Source organism: Limulus polyphemus, unplaced genomic scaffold, assembly GCF_000517525.1.
Source record: "Limulus polyphemus unplaced genomic scaffold, Limulus_polyphemus-2.1.2 Scaffold541, whole genome shotgun sequence".
NCBI lineage: Eukaryota > Metazoa > Arthropoda > Merostomata > Xiphosura > Limulidae > Limulus > Limulus polyphemus.
Genome location: NW_013666151.1, coordinates 406,325 through 417,007, shown reverse-complemented (window position 1 = coordinate 417,007; position 10,683 = coordinate 406,325). Strand labels below are relative to the sequence as shown.

Here is a 10,683-nt window from a genome sequence, read left to right as displayed (position 1 = left end):
TACATGATGTACGTTTTTTGGGGGGTGGTTAATGAAAGTGTTCCAAAACGCGACATTAATTTCTTGACGACCTAATATAAAATAAAAGTCCTTTTCTGCTTCATTTTTGTTTTTACTTTGGAGCTGAATACTTTACTGAGTGAATTATTGTCACATTTAATAAATTAAGCATATTTTTAGTTGAAGCTGGACATTTTTTTAGAAAATATTAGGATTTTACAGTTTACAACTATTACGGTTATGACTCTTTCTATTTAGGAGCTATTAAGGAAGACGTTTGTACTTGACAGCGGAAAGCTTACGGACTTACATCGCTAAAATCCGTCGCTTGATTCCCTGTGGTGGACACATCAGATAGACCAATGTGGCTTTGGTCTTATAAAAATTAAAAATTAAGAGCTTGACAAATTCACTTATTATACGTTGTACTAATTCTAAAAACCAACGAGAGAAAGCAAACAAAAAACATATTAACCACACTACATCTCCCACATGCAGTGCTGACGAGGACTTTCGTCCAATACCAGGGTTCATCAGTCGGCGGGGACACGACAGACAAAGTATTAGTTTATATGCTATATATACATACACGTATATCACATCAATTTTCATGAAAAACAATTGTTATGGTGTGGGCTAGGTTAAGTAAGTGAATTGTAATTAATATTAATTATATTTAAGTCAGTTTTCAAATTAGTATTTTGGAGTTAGAATTACAAACAATACATTATTTATTTTATTTTTTCCAGCTCTGTCAATCTCTGAGTATAAAATTTGGGGTACAGGCGTTTTTCACATATTCGCTATACATGTGAAGCCATACCGGTGCGGTAAGTATCCAATATCAAGGAAAACTTTCCGTCTATCTGTAGACACATCTCCTCTTAAACGAGTTGACCAATCCAGACCATTCTAACTTGGCATGCTAACTTAGTAGTCCAAATGGAAACAAAATTAATATGAAATTTTTCCATATATTGAAAAATAAATATATTTTATAGAATAACCCCTATATTGTTACTGCAGTAGCTATTGTAAATAGTTGAGTTTGAACAAAACTCACACCACAATAAAATTCTAGAAGTCAAAAATTGCAGATAAAATTTTACGCATTTTGGATTGTTTGGCATAATAACGCAAATATACAGAAAGAAAATATCCAGATACAATATGGACTTCTTCTTCTACTTCATCGGAATTCGGTCCATGTTTTGGACCAGGGAGGGTCAGGTTCAGCGTTGACCTGTTCCTCCCTCTCAGGAATTGTTTTTGTTGTTGTTTTTTTTGCACTGTTACTGAATCCTAAGTAATAACCTTTGTTACCTAGTTGCATTAATCACAGTATGTTAAACTTTGTCCATTGACCGCAGTTTTAATTAACACACCCTTTATGTTCCACGTCTAATTCATGGGGTAAAATTAATTCGTGTATTTTTACTAGCTTCAGTTATGCATGACCGCACTATTAGTCCGTGTTCACAATACAGTTCCGCTTAGCAGTCATATACACACACATAATCCTATTTTTACATACAAAACCCTTTTAAAATAGAGCTACGTTTGTGTCTATGATTCAGTTAACTTAGCACTGTTTGACCTGTAAGATTCTTATTTATGATGTTAAGAGGGGATAGGTACTTAGGGCTTGGTTCATCATGTATTATGTAACTCTCTAGTTTGCTCATCAGTTCATTTTTATTAATATTTTTCTTATGATATTGAAGCAAGTTATCCAGGAGTCTGTCTGATAGAGTTGGCATGTTTGAATAGTTGTATAGGAATACTAAGTGTGTAGATCGTGGGACTCTATATGCTTTCGTTAAATATAGTTTTCTATTTGCCTTAGTTTGTTGATGTGTTTTTTTATACATTTATCCATGTTATACAGGCATATTCTACGACTGGTCTTATGTGTGTTCTGTAAATGTTTAATAGGTTTTCTGGTGAAGCTCCTTATTTGTTGCCAGTAAGACTCCTAAGATAACTCACTTTTTTCCAAATTCTGGTTTTTATGCTATTAATGTTTGGTATCCAGTTTAATTTTGAGTCAAATGTAATCCCTATGAATTTTGCTGATGTTTCTACGTGCAAGAAAGTCCCGTCTAGATATATATCTAGTATTAATTTGCTTGTCTTATATATGATTTTGTAAATAATATGACTTGTGCTTTGTGCGCATTTATTTTAATTATTCACTTATTGTAGTACAGTTCTATTTCGTTTAGTAGTGGTTGTATGTTGCTGTTGTTGGGTTTGAGACATTCTTCCAGATTGCATCATATTCTGCAAACTGTGAGCAAAAAGTGTGGTTTGGGTCTTTCAAAAGCATGTCGTTGAGATACATGATAATCAGGGTAGGGCTAAGTACTCCTCCTTGAGGGACACCCGTCTTCAGAGTGCAGCACTCGGAGTAGGTGCTCTCAACATTCACTCTGATGCTTCTATCTTCTAGGAAGCTAGAAACCCAGCGAATAATTTCTATTGGGAGTCCCAATTTAGACAGTTTGTATCTGAGTTCGTTGTGCTATACTTTATCGAATGTTTTATCAACATCTAGGAAGCATGCGACTGTACATTGTTTTTTTATTAAAGCCGTGTATTATTTATTCCGTTAATCTTATGAGATGATCTGTTGTTTTTCTTGCTTTCCACAAAACATTTTGTATTTCCAGGAGTATTGACTTAGTTTCAAGGTAATTTATGAGTCTACTATTTATGATTTTTTCAAACAGTTTTATTAAATTGCTGGTTAGACTTATGGGTCTACAGTTTTCCGGATTATTCGCTGACTTTCCTTCCTTCTGGAACATAAGAACATTGACCTGTTTCCAAGCGGTTGGTATGTATCCTGTTTTTAGAGATAAGTTGTATAAAGATGTGAGATGTTATAATAATCTCAAAGGGCCTTTCTTGAGTAATATGTTTTGAATTGTGTCTCGTCCTGGTGCTTTGTTTTTCAAAAGTTTTATGTTTTCTTGTACTTCTGCTACATGATGGATTGTTTTATTGTATAGTCATGTTATGTTAATGTGTTGAGTGTCCTTAGCGGTGTGGTGTATATATACTACGATCGGTTTTATATAATTATTTATTACGTTCATGAAGTGGTTGTTCATGTTTGAGTCGTTTGGTGTTTTGAATGAAAGATATTGCTACTGCTTCAGTTTCCCGCTCTTTTCTGGTTGACACCATTTAACTCTCGGTTTATATTAAGGTTAGAATAAGCACTTAAGCCTCATTTAGAGAAGTATTTCATAGTTAAAATAATCTTTATGTAGAATATAGTTTTCCGTAGAAGCAAAAGTTAATACTGTTATTAGATTTAATGCGTTAAATGTACCAATTTTAGACAGTAGAAACCTTAACTACATCTCTACTGTGAAATGGATTGCTTTGAACAAGAAGTGACGCAACTGCTTTGCCATTTCTGCCAAGTTTCTCGACTCTATTGATACATCTCCTTACTTCCGATTCACTCACATGTCTTATAACAATTTGTTAGAGAATGAACGCTACTGAAAATCCTTGCAGAGAATTTGTTCATTTTTAGACAATTTGTGCGTGTTTTCAAAAGAAAAAAGACGGAGGAGGGCAGTTTCATTAGAATAACTTGCAAAACTTTTAAGGTAAAATGTTTAAAGTACATTATAAGAGCTTCAAAAAGAAAATCCATTATGGACTGAGAGCTCACTTTTACTTGTAGACTTTCACCGGATCTGTTGGGCTTTCACCAAGGACAGAGCGGAGTGTGCAATTTGCCGCTCAGAAAATTAGTCAAATTATACGCCTACTTAAGTTTAGTTTCAACACTGATTATTATTATTTTATGTAATTAACTTTATTATCATTCACCAGAAATGACAAACCAGCAAACTAGTCTTCCAGTTCCCAGAGTAGGTCAACAAACCACAACGACAACGAGAGAAAAGTACATTGGTAATTGTAAGAAACCATGAGTGAAAGGAAAGGAAATTAGACCATGATATATCAACCACACTCTATTTGCCATATGCAGTGCCGACGAGGCCTTTCGCCAATACTAGGGTTCATAAGGCCGGTTGGATTACAAAAGACAATCGTAATAGTGACCTACGATCCAGTTCTACCTTTCATCCCACACTATACATAGCCATAACTTGTTTCCAAATGTGTACAATTTGCCAGTTTCAGATGGCTGAAACGATCTTTGGAGAGGAGCACTAAGCAACTCGATAACTGAAAGCTCTGATCACACTAAGCGTCCCTGATAACGATAATGTTCTCATATGATTTTTTATGCTTTGAAAAAATAGTATGAACGAAAAACACATTTCGAGCCGAAGCAAAATTAAAATTTTACATCAAGGACAAGCTCATTATAACAATTAATTAACTTCAATTCAAAAAAGATGACAATCAAAGTCTTAAGCAGAATAAAATCAAATAAGAAGGGAGAATAACTTTAAAAAACTTATAGTACAAAATAGAGAGTATCCTAACTTCTATATATACCGATAATACAAATGTTCAGCAGACTTATTTCAAAAAATAAATAATAATAAGTTCTGCGGTATAACTCACAAATTCAGCTGTATAAATCTAAGTTGAATAACTTAACGTTAAAATATCAGTATTTTCATGTACAAATCTCAGGCTATGGAGTTGAGGAAAACAAGTTTGGACTGACCTGAAAAAGACTGCTAGTGTATATACTGAACCATCTCATGGTCGTATCTCGTACAATTCCGTTCGTCTAGTTTTCGTACTATTCGTTTCGTCTCTGTTACTTTTCAGTTGTTTTATATTTTTTCCATTTATTAGTTTACATTTCCATGATGTGTTGACCAGCCTTAACATTTCTCAGCGTCATTTGAATTTTCTATGTAGTTTTGTTGATATATTTTCTTATTGTTTGATTTTTTTACTATATTCTTCAACTTTGGTTGAACTGTTTTCTGCGTTATACCACGCCAGTTGTACTTTTTACATGTTATTTTATCAGTTTTTTTTTGTATGCTCATCCATTAGTTTAATTTCAGTATGTCGTTCCGTATCAGGTAATTAATTCTTCACGTTGCAACGTTGTTATTGAGTTTTTGTTCCACACATTTTTCGTTCTAGTTTATCATTTTTCAGATTGTTCTTCACAGGGTGAAGTTGTGTCTACTTTCTTCCTTCAATTCTCACACCAGATGAACTTTCTTCATGCTGTATTATATTAGCTGACCTTTCTTCATGTTCACCGTATCACTTAGCATTTCTTGATATCGTCTGTCTTCACTTTAGTTTTCTCCACGTTGTTTCTTGTCGGTTGATTATTCTTCATGCTGTTCAATGTCGTGTTATTTATGTTTTATTCCTTTTATTTAGTGTCGGTTGAATTTCTCTACATTGTTCCATGTTAAATGGCCATTATCCTTGTTGTTCCGCATCAATTGAAGTATTTGTTCATTATCAAATGCGACTCCTCTATGTAATTCCACTATGACGTAATTATTCAACCAAACGCTGTTTACAACCAAAACACTACTTATCTGTCAGAAACGATAATTTCCAGTCACGTACAACACTTTTTGATTACATTATTTTTAAGTATTAACCTAGCAGCTAAAATATTAATAATATTTACTATTATGTAAATACAATGTTATTTGGTTGGGAAGCTTCTTTTAAACACAATTCTATTTGTTTCTTTAAGAACTGAAAAACCCCGATAATTATACCTGTTTTTTTTGTCTCTTATTGGTTGAATACTAATTTCATGATTGTTTATATACATCACCGACAAATCTACCTTAGTAGAGTTTTATGACATGTCCGCCTAACTAATGGCTTTTTTCTTGGGCTTCCTGTTCAGGTAGAACTACATATCTTGTGTTAATCATAACCAATGGATAAATCCTGCTTTGGACAGTCTAAAGTTACGGTCCTGGAAATGACTTACCATTGCTACCAGATACGCCGCAAGCTATAACGTTTTGTCGCAAGTCTCTTAGAGAACTTCCGGCAACCTGCCCGGAGAATAGTCAGACCGATCAGATGAAGGCGCTGTTTCCTCGTGCTTTACTGGCTCTATCTTACTCGGCAGCAAGCCGGGCAATGATGGTGAAAGACGCGCACGACGTTTCTTGTATTCGTTTGTAATTATATGCAAGTATCGGTTCATCTGCATTGCAATAGGGCCATTGCTGGCAGATAATTATCAAGTTTATATGGAGCAGAAGCGAAGGCGTGGAAGGAGTCAGTTAAGTGAATGAATTAAAGCAGCAGAGGCCGGTTAATGCTCACAATACTGACAGCAGGGAAAACTTGGACATCATAATAAGGCTAGGCTCCAACTCTGGTCCCGTATCGTAGTTGGCTTCTGAATAGCAAGTGGAGTCCGGGATGAGAACTAAGACCTGATTCCATCTCATGCAATTCCATCAAATGTTCATACATTTTAAAAAGGCCTCTTTGTTTTGATAAACATATTCTGGAAGGGAGCAAGGAGATAAAAAGCGGGGAAGGGCTTGGATTACGGTTGCGACTGCTGCATTCATAAATACTGTTGCGGAACGAGTGTGAAAATAAATCTTACCATTAAAGAGTGGAGAGAGAAAGAAAACGCAAGTTACAGCATTGAGTGACTGAAAGAAATAGTACATCTGTGTAATATGTAACCATATCTATATGTATGTGATTTGTTTGAATATATTAGCATAGAATGTGCTTACGTCCATGACATATTTGCATAAATAGAGTAAAAGAGAGTAATAAAGTTTGAAATCATTAGAGTCGGTGATATATGTAAACGTATTAAAATATGTTATACGCAAAAATATAGAAATGCCAAAAAAAAACATTCTATACAAGAGCAGAAAATAAATAGGAAAGAAAAAGTAAAAGATAAAAATGAAAATACCATGAAAAGATTCAGGCTTATTGGTTTTATAATTTAAAGAACGACAATGAGGCTACATATAAAAGACAAGTATGTTTTAAAAGATGTGATGCTAACTATGTAAAAAAATGAAAAATTTATATAGTCAGCCATATGATACTTCCAAATTATTTTCGGTTAAATGTAGCATTATAAAAATAAATTTTCACGTAAATATAAATTGTTTACACCCTAATAAAAATACCCTAAAATGTAGTTCTTTACCACTTGTGATAAGTGATTTAAATCATTTGCGAATATTTCCTCTTTCAGTTTTCGTTTTTGTTCTAAACACAACAAAATTAGCACAAACATACAATAAAATAAGAAAAAACAACATGCAAAACAAACCCTGCACGCGGACCTTCTGCAGTATGATGCACACTGATCCAGAAATAGGAACTATGCACTTTTTCTAGCTACATATCAACCTAGATTAACTAAACAGAACATAAAAAAGTTCAAGCATAGGTCCTTTTAGACCCATTGAGGTCTAAGCTTTAACAAGCGCTTATTGCCTGCTTGTAATAATTTAGTATTAGCCCAGACAAACATCATGCAAAATGAGGTGCAGGGTAAAAATAATAATGAGATATACATATCTCAGACTGTCCAAAGCTTAACAAACCGCCTTTGCGAAATGTAAATACAGGATACAATAAATCTGGAAAAAATCTCAATGTTTTCAATTCTTAAAATATATGCCTTGTATTTATAAACCAATCTACGAGCTCCGTGAATCTGATGAATATTTCAACCCATTACATTTTAGTTTTTGGCTTAAAATAATAGACATAATCACAGTCTTGTATATGTGAATGTAAAGCATGATACTTGATTGTGACTGAAAATCATAAATTTTAAGATTATATGAACAGATAGATACATAGATGTTTGTACTTGTATATGAGTTTGTTTGTTTTTATGTTGGCATTGTTTTACTGTTTTTACCTTGGATTTTCATAACACTTGGGTTACATTTTGACAATAATAGTAAAATTGTCTGTAAACCTGCATCTCTGAAAACGCAGGAGCATGTTTAAGTCGTGAGATCAAATTAGATGAAAATAAATCATTATACTGTAAAATATTTCCTTCTGTACATTTCTCAGCCTTACAACAGTGATTCTTTCTTTACTGATAATGCTAAAATCGGGTTTCGATACCCGCCGATTGCCGCAACTTTCATTTTCATCTTTCGTTTTCAACAGCCAGTGGAGTAAAATCTGAGAGCTATATTTTTCAACACGAGGTATCTCTATTGCTTAAATAACCTGCCTGGTATAAAGAAAGTTGCGGGCCTGGTCTCACTTTACAATTATGTTTAAAAATAAACACAACAAAATTAGCACAAACATACAATAAAATAAGAAAAAACAACATGCAAAAACCCATGCACGCGGACTTTCTGCTCAGGCAGTATGACGTACACAGATCCAGAAGTGAAAGAACCTTGGTTCGCGTTCTGTTGCTGCAAAATCATATTCCGCACTTTGTATGGGTATTATAAGAGTGACAGGCAAATTCCAGTTTTTGATTAGAATAACCAAGAGTTGGTGGTAGGTGCTCTTGTCTAGTTTCTTTCTCTGTAATGCATCAGTTCAAAATTAGAGACGGCTAGGCACAGATAATCCTTGAGGAGTTCGCGCATATCCGAAAATGTATGAAAATTCTAACTTTGCTAGAGAGCATGTCAGTTCTAAAATTTATATGGAGAAGGTATGCACTCTACATTAAAAATCATCATTTCTAGAGATTTCCACTGCAAGGTTTGCGGGTTAGATTTGCTGTAATTCTAGTTAATACTTGAAGAGAGAAACAATTATATTACCAGTCACTTTTTGTTCATGAATCTTTTATAAAATAAAGGCTTGATTTGCATGAAATATTATCATATATATATATATATATATATTGACTTAACTAATTTGATTATTCTCCTGCCATCCACGCATCATTTCAGAAAAGAAGAAGGAAAAGTGTGATGAAAAATTAAAAGTATTCGTTCTTAATATGGAATTAAACAAGCACTGGATAACATCTGCTATATCTCAAATCTGCGAAGTACTTGATAATTTAAGATGTGTATCCTGTGTTGTATGAAAACATCAAAAATGTGGATGATGGATACCAAGCAGTGACCACTTCAATATTTTGTCGATACATCGCTTCGGTGAACAATGTTAATATATTAGTTTAAAATATCCCTAAAAACAGACAAAAGGAATCGAAGACATTTTCACAAAACACTACCTACCATGATCACAACCAATAGCGGTCATTTTCACAAAACACTACCTACCATGATCACAACCAATAGCTCGACCGCTTATACTTGCTCATGTTGTAAGTACGAATGTTGGTACATTTTCAGTTCCACCTAATTTAGGAAATGTGGAATTAGAATGATCCTGAAAGTGAACGCCTATTTGGCTTTTCTACTTGCCCTGATCATCCAAGAAGTATAAATCTCACTAGTCAGTAAGTGTTTCTTTGGACAAATATTACTAGTAATCATGTTTTTCAGTACTCTAAATGTCTGTCTATAATACTTTAACACATAAACAATTAACAAATCTTCTTTGGCCTTTCTTCGTATAATGATTCAGGGTAATTCACTGATTAAGTATAACGACAAATTAAGATATTTCCTGTATTCGTGAAACGTTTTGTGGAACTAACCCTTGAAACGTGTGCAGCTCCTGATTTGGTTTTGCCCAGTAATGGATAATCGAATTCAGTTACTTGTGTAATTCCTGAATTATAAAGTGATTACTTAATTTATCTAAATACAAGCCCAAGCTTAGATTACCTGTCTCAGACTTGATATTGTATATGTATAATATGTCAGAATTCCCTGAACCCTATATAAAACCTGTGCATTTGCAACTGTTTTAGGTGGCCCTTGTCTCTAACAGCCTGTTCTCTGTAACTTTATCTTTGATGCTTTTATAAATTAAAGTGTACCGATATCACTCTCGAACTTCTACTTCTGTCGAGAGTTAATAACCCCTAGAAAGCAATCAGTTAAATAAAACATTCATAATTGATAACTAAAAGATACAACAGTCGATAGTAGCATAAAATCTCGTCACGGTGATTTTCTAAAAAAAATCCAAACATCTTATACAATTGAATAGAAATAAACAAATGAGTTATCACTCTTATATTACTGTGATCCAGATAAAAAATCACCCAAAATATGCTCATTAGATAATAATCCGGAAATATTAATGTATTCTTTAGTATAGTCTCTTTCAAAGATTCTGTTTTATCCCGAATAGCCATGCGCATATATATCATGAGCGTATTTTAGACTAACTTTCAGGATACGAAGGGGCAAATATTCTAAATGCTGGAGAAATTATATATCATAAACTACGACGTGCATAAAATATTATTAAAAGAATTATTTTGCTTCAGCAAAACTCATGGTTTGTTATTAGTTTAAAAACTAAACCATATAACTTTCAATCCTAGTGTATTATTCACTAAAAACGACTGTTTGTTTCAGTGTCTATGTTTTTACTGATAGACTAGAAGAAAGGCAGGCAGTCAATAGCACATATCGCTAATTCTTGGTCTACTTTTGCCTAACCGAATAGTATAGGATTTCACTGTCACTCTTGTAGCACACTCACAGCCCCAAAGTGCGGAGCGCGATATAGTGACTCGAACTCACTGTAGGGCCATACTAACGAATAGGTCCTACGAAAGGGGAATTTAATTTGAAAACATGTTTTCTTTTTTTCCTCTATTTTTAATAATGTTATTTTGACTAT

At 33.7% G+C, this 10,683-nt stretch overlaps 1 long non-coding RNA gene across 1 annotated transcript in view; it reads right to left on the bottom strand.

Moving 5' to 3' along the window:
* LOC111085667 overlaps positions 1-6,450 on the bottom strand; it is a 70,297-nt gene extending 63,847 nt beyond the window's left edge. Inside the window, exon 1 of the long non-coding RNA XR_002610481.1 lies at positions 4,667-6,450. This is a non-coding gene — a long non-coding RNA (uncharacterized LOC111085667). The remainder of the gene's footprint in view (positions 1-4,666) is intronic.
* Positions 6,451-10,683: the final 4,233 nt, after the last annotated feature.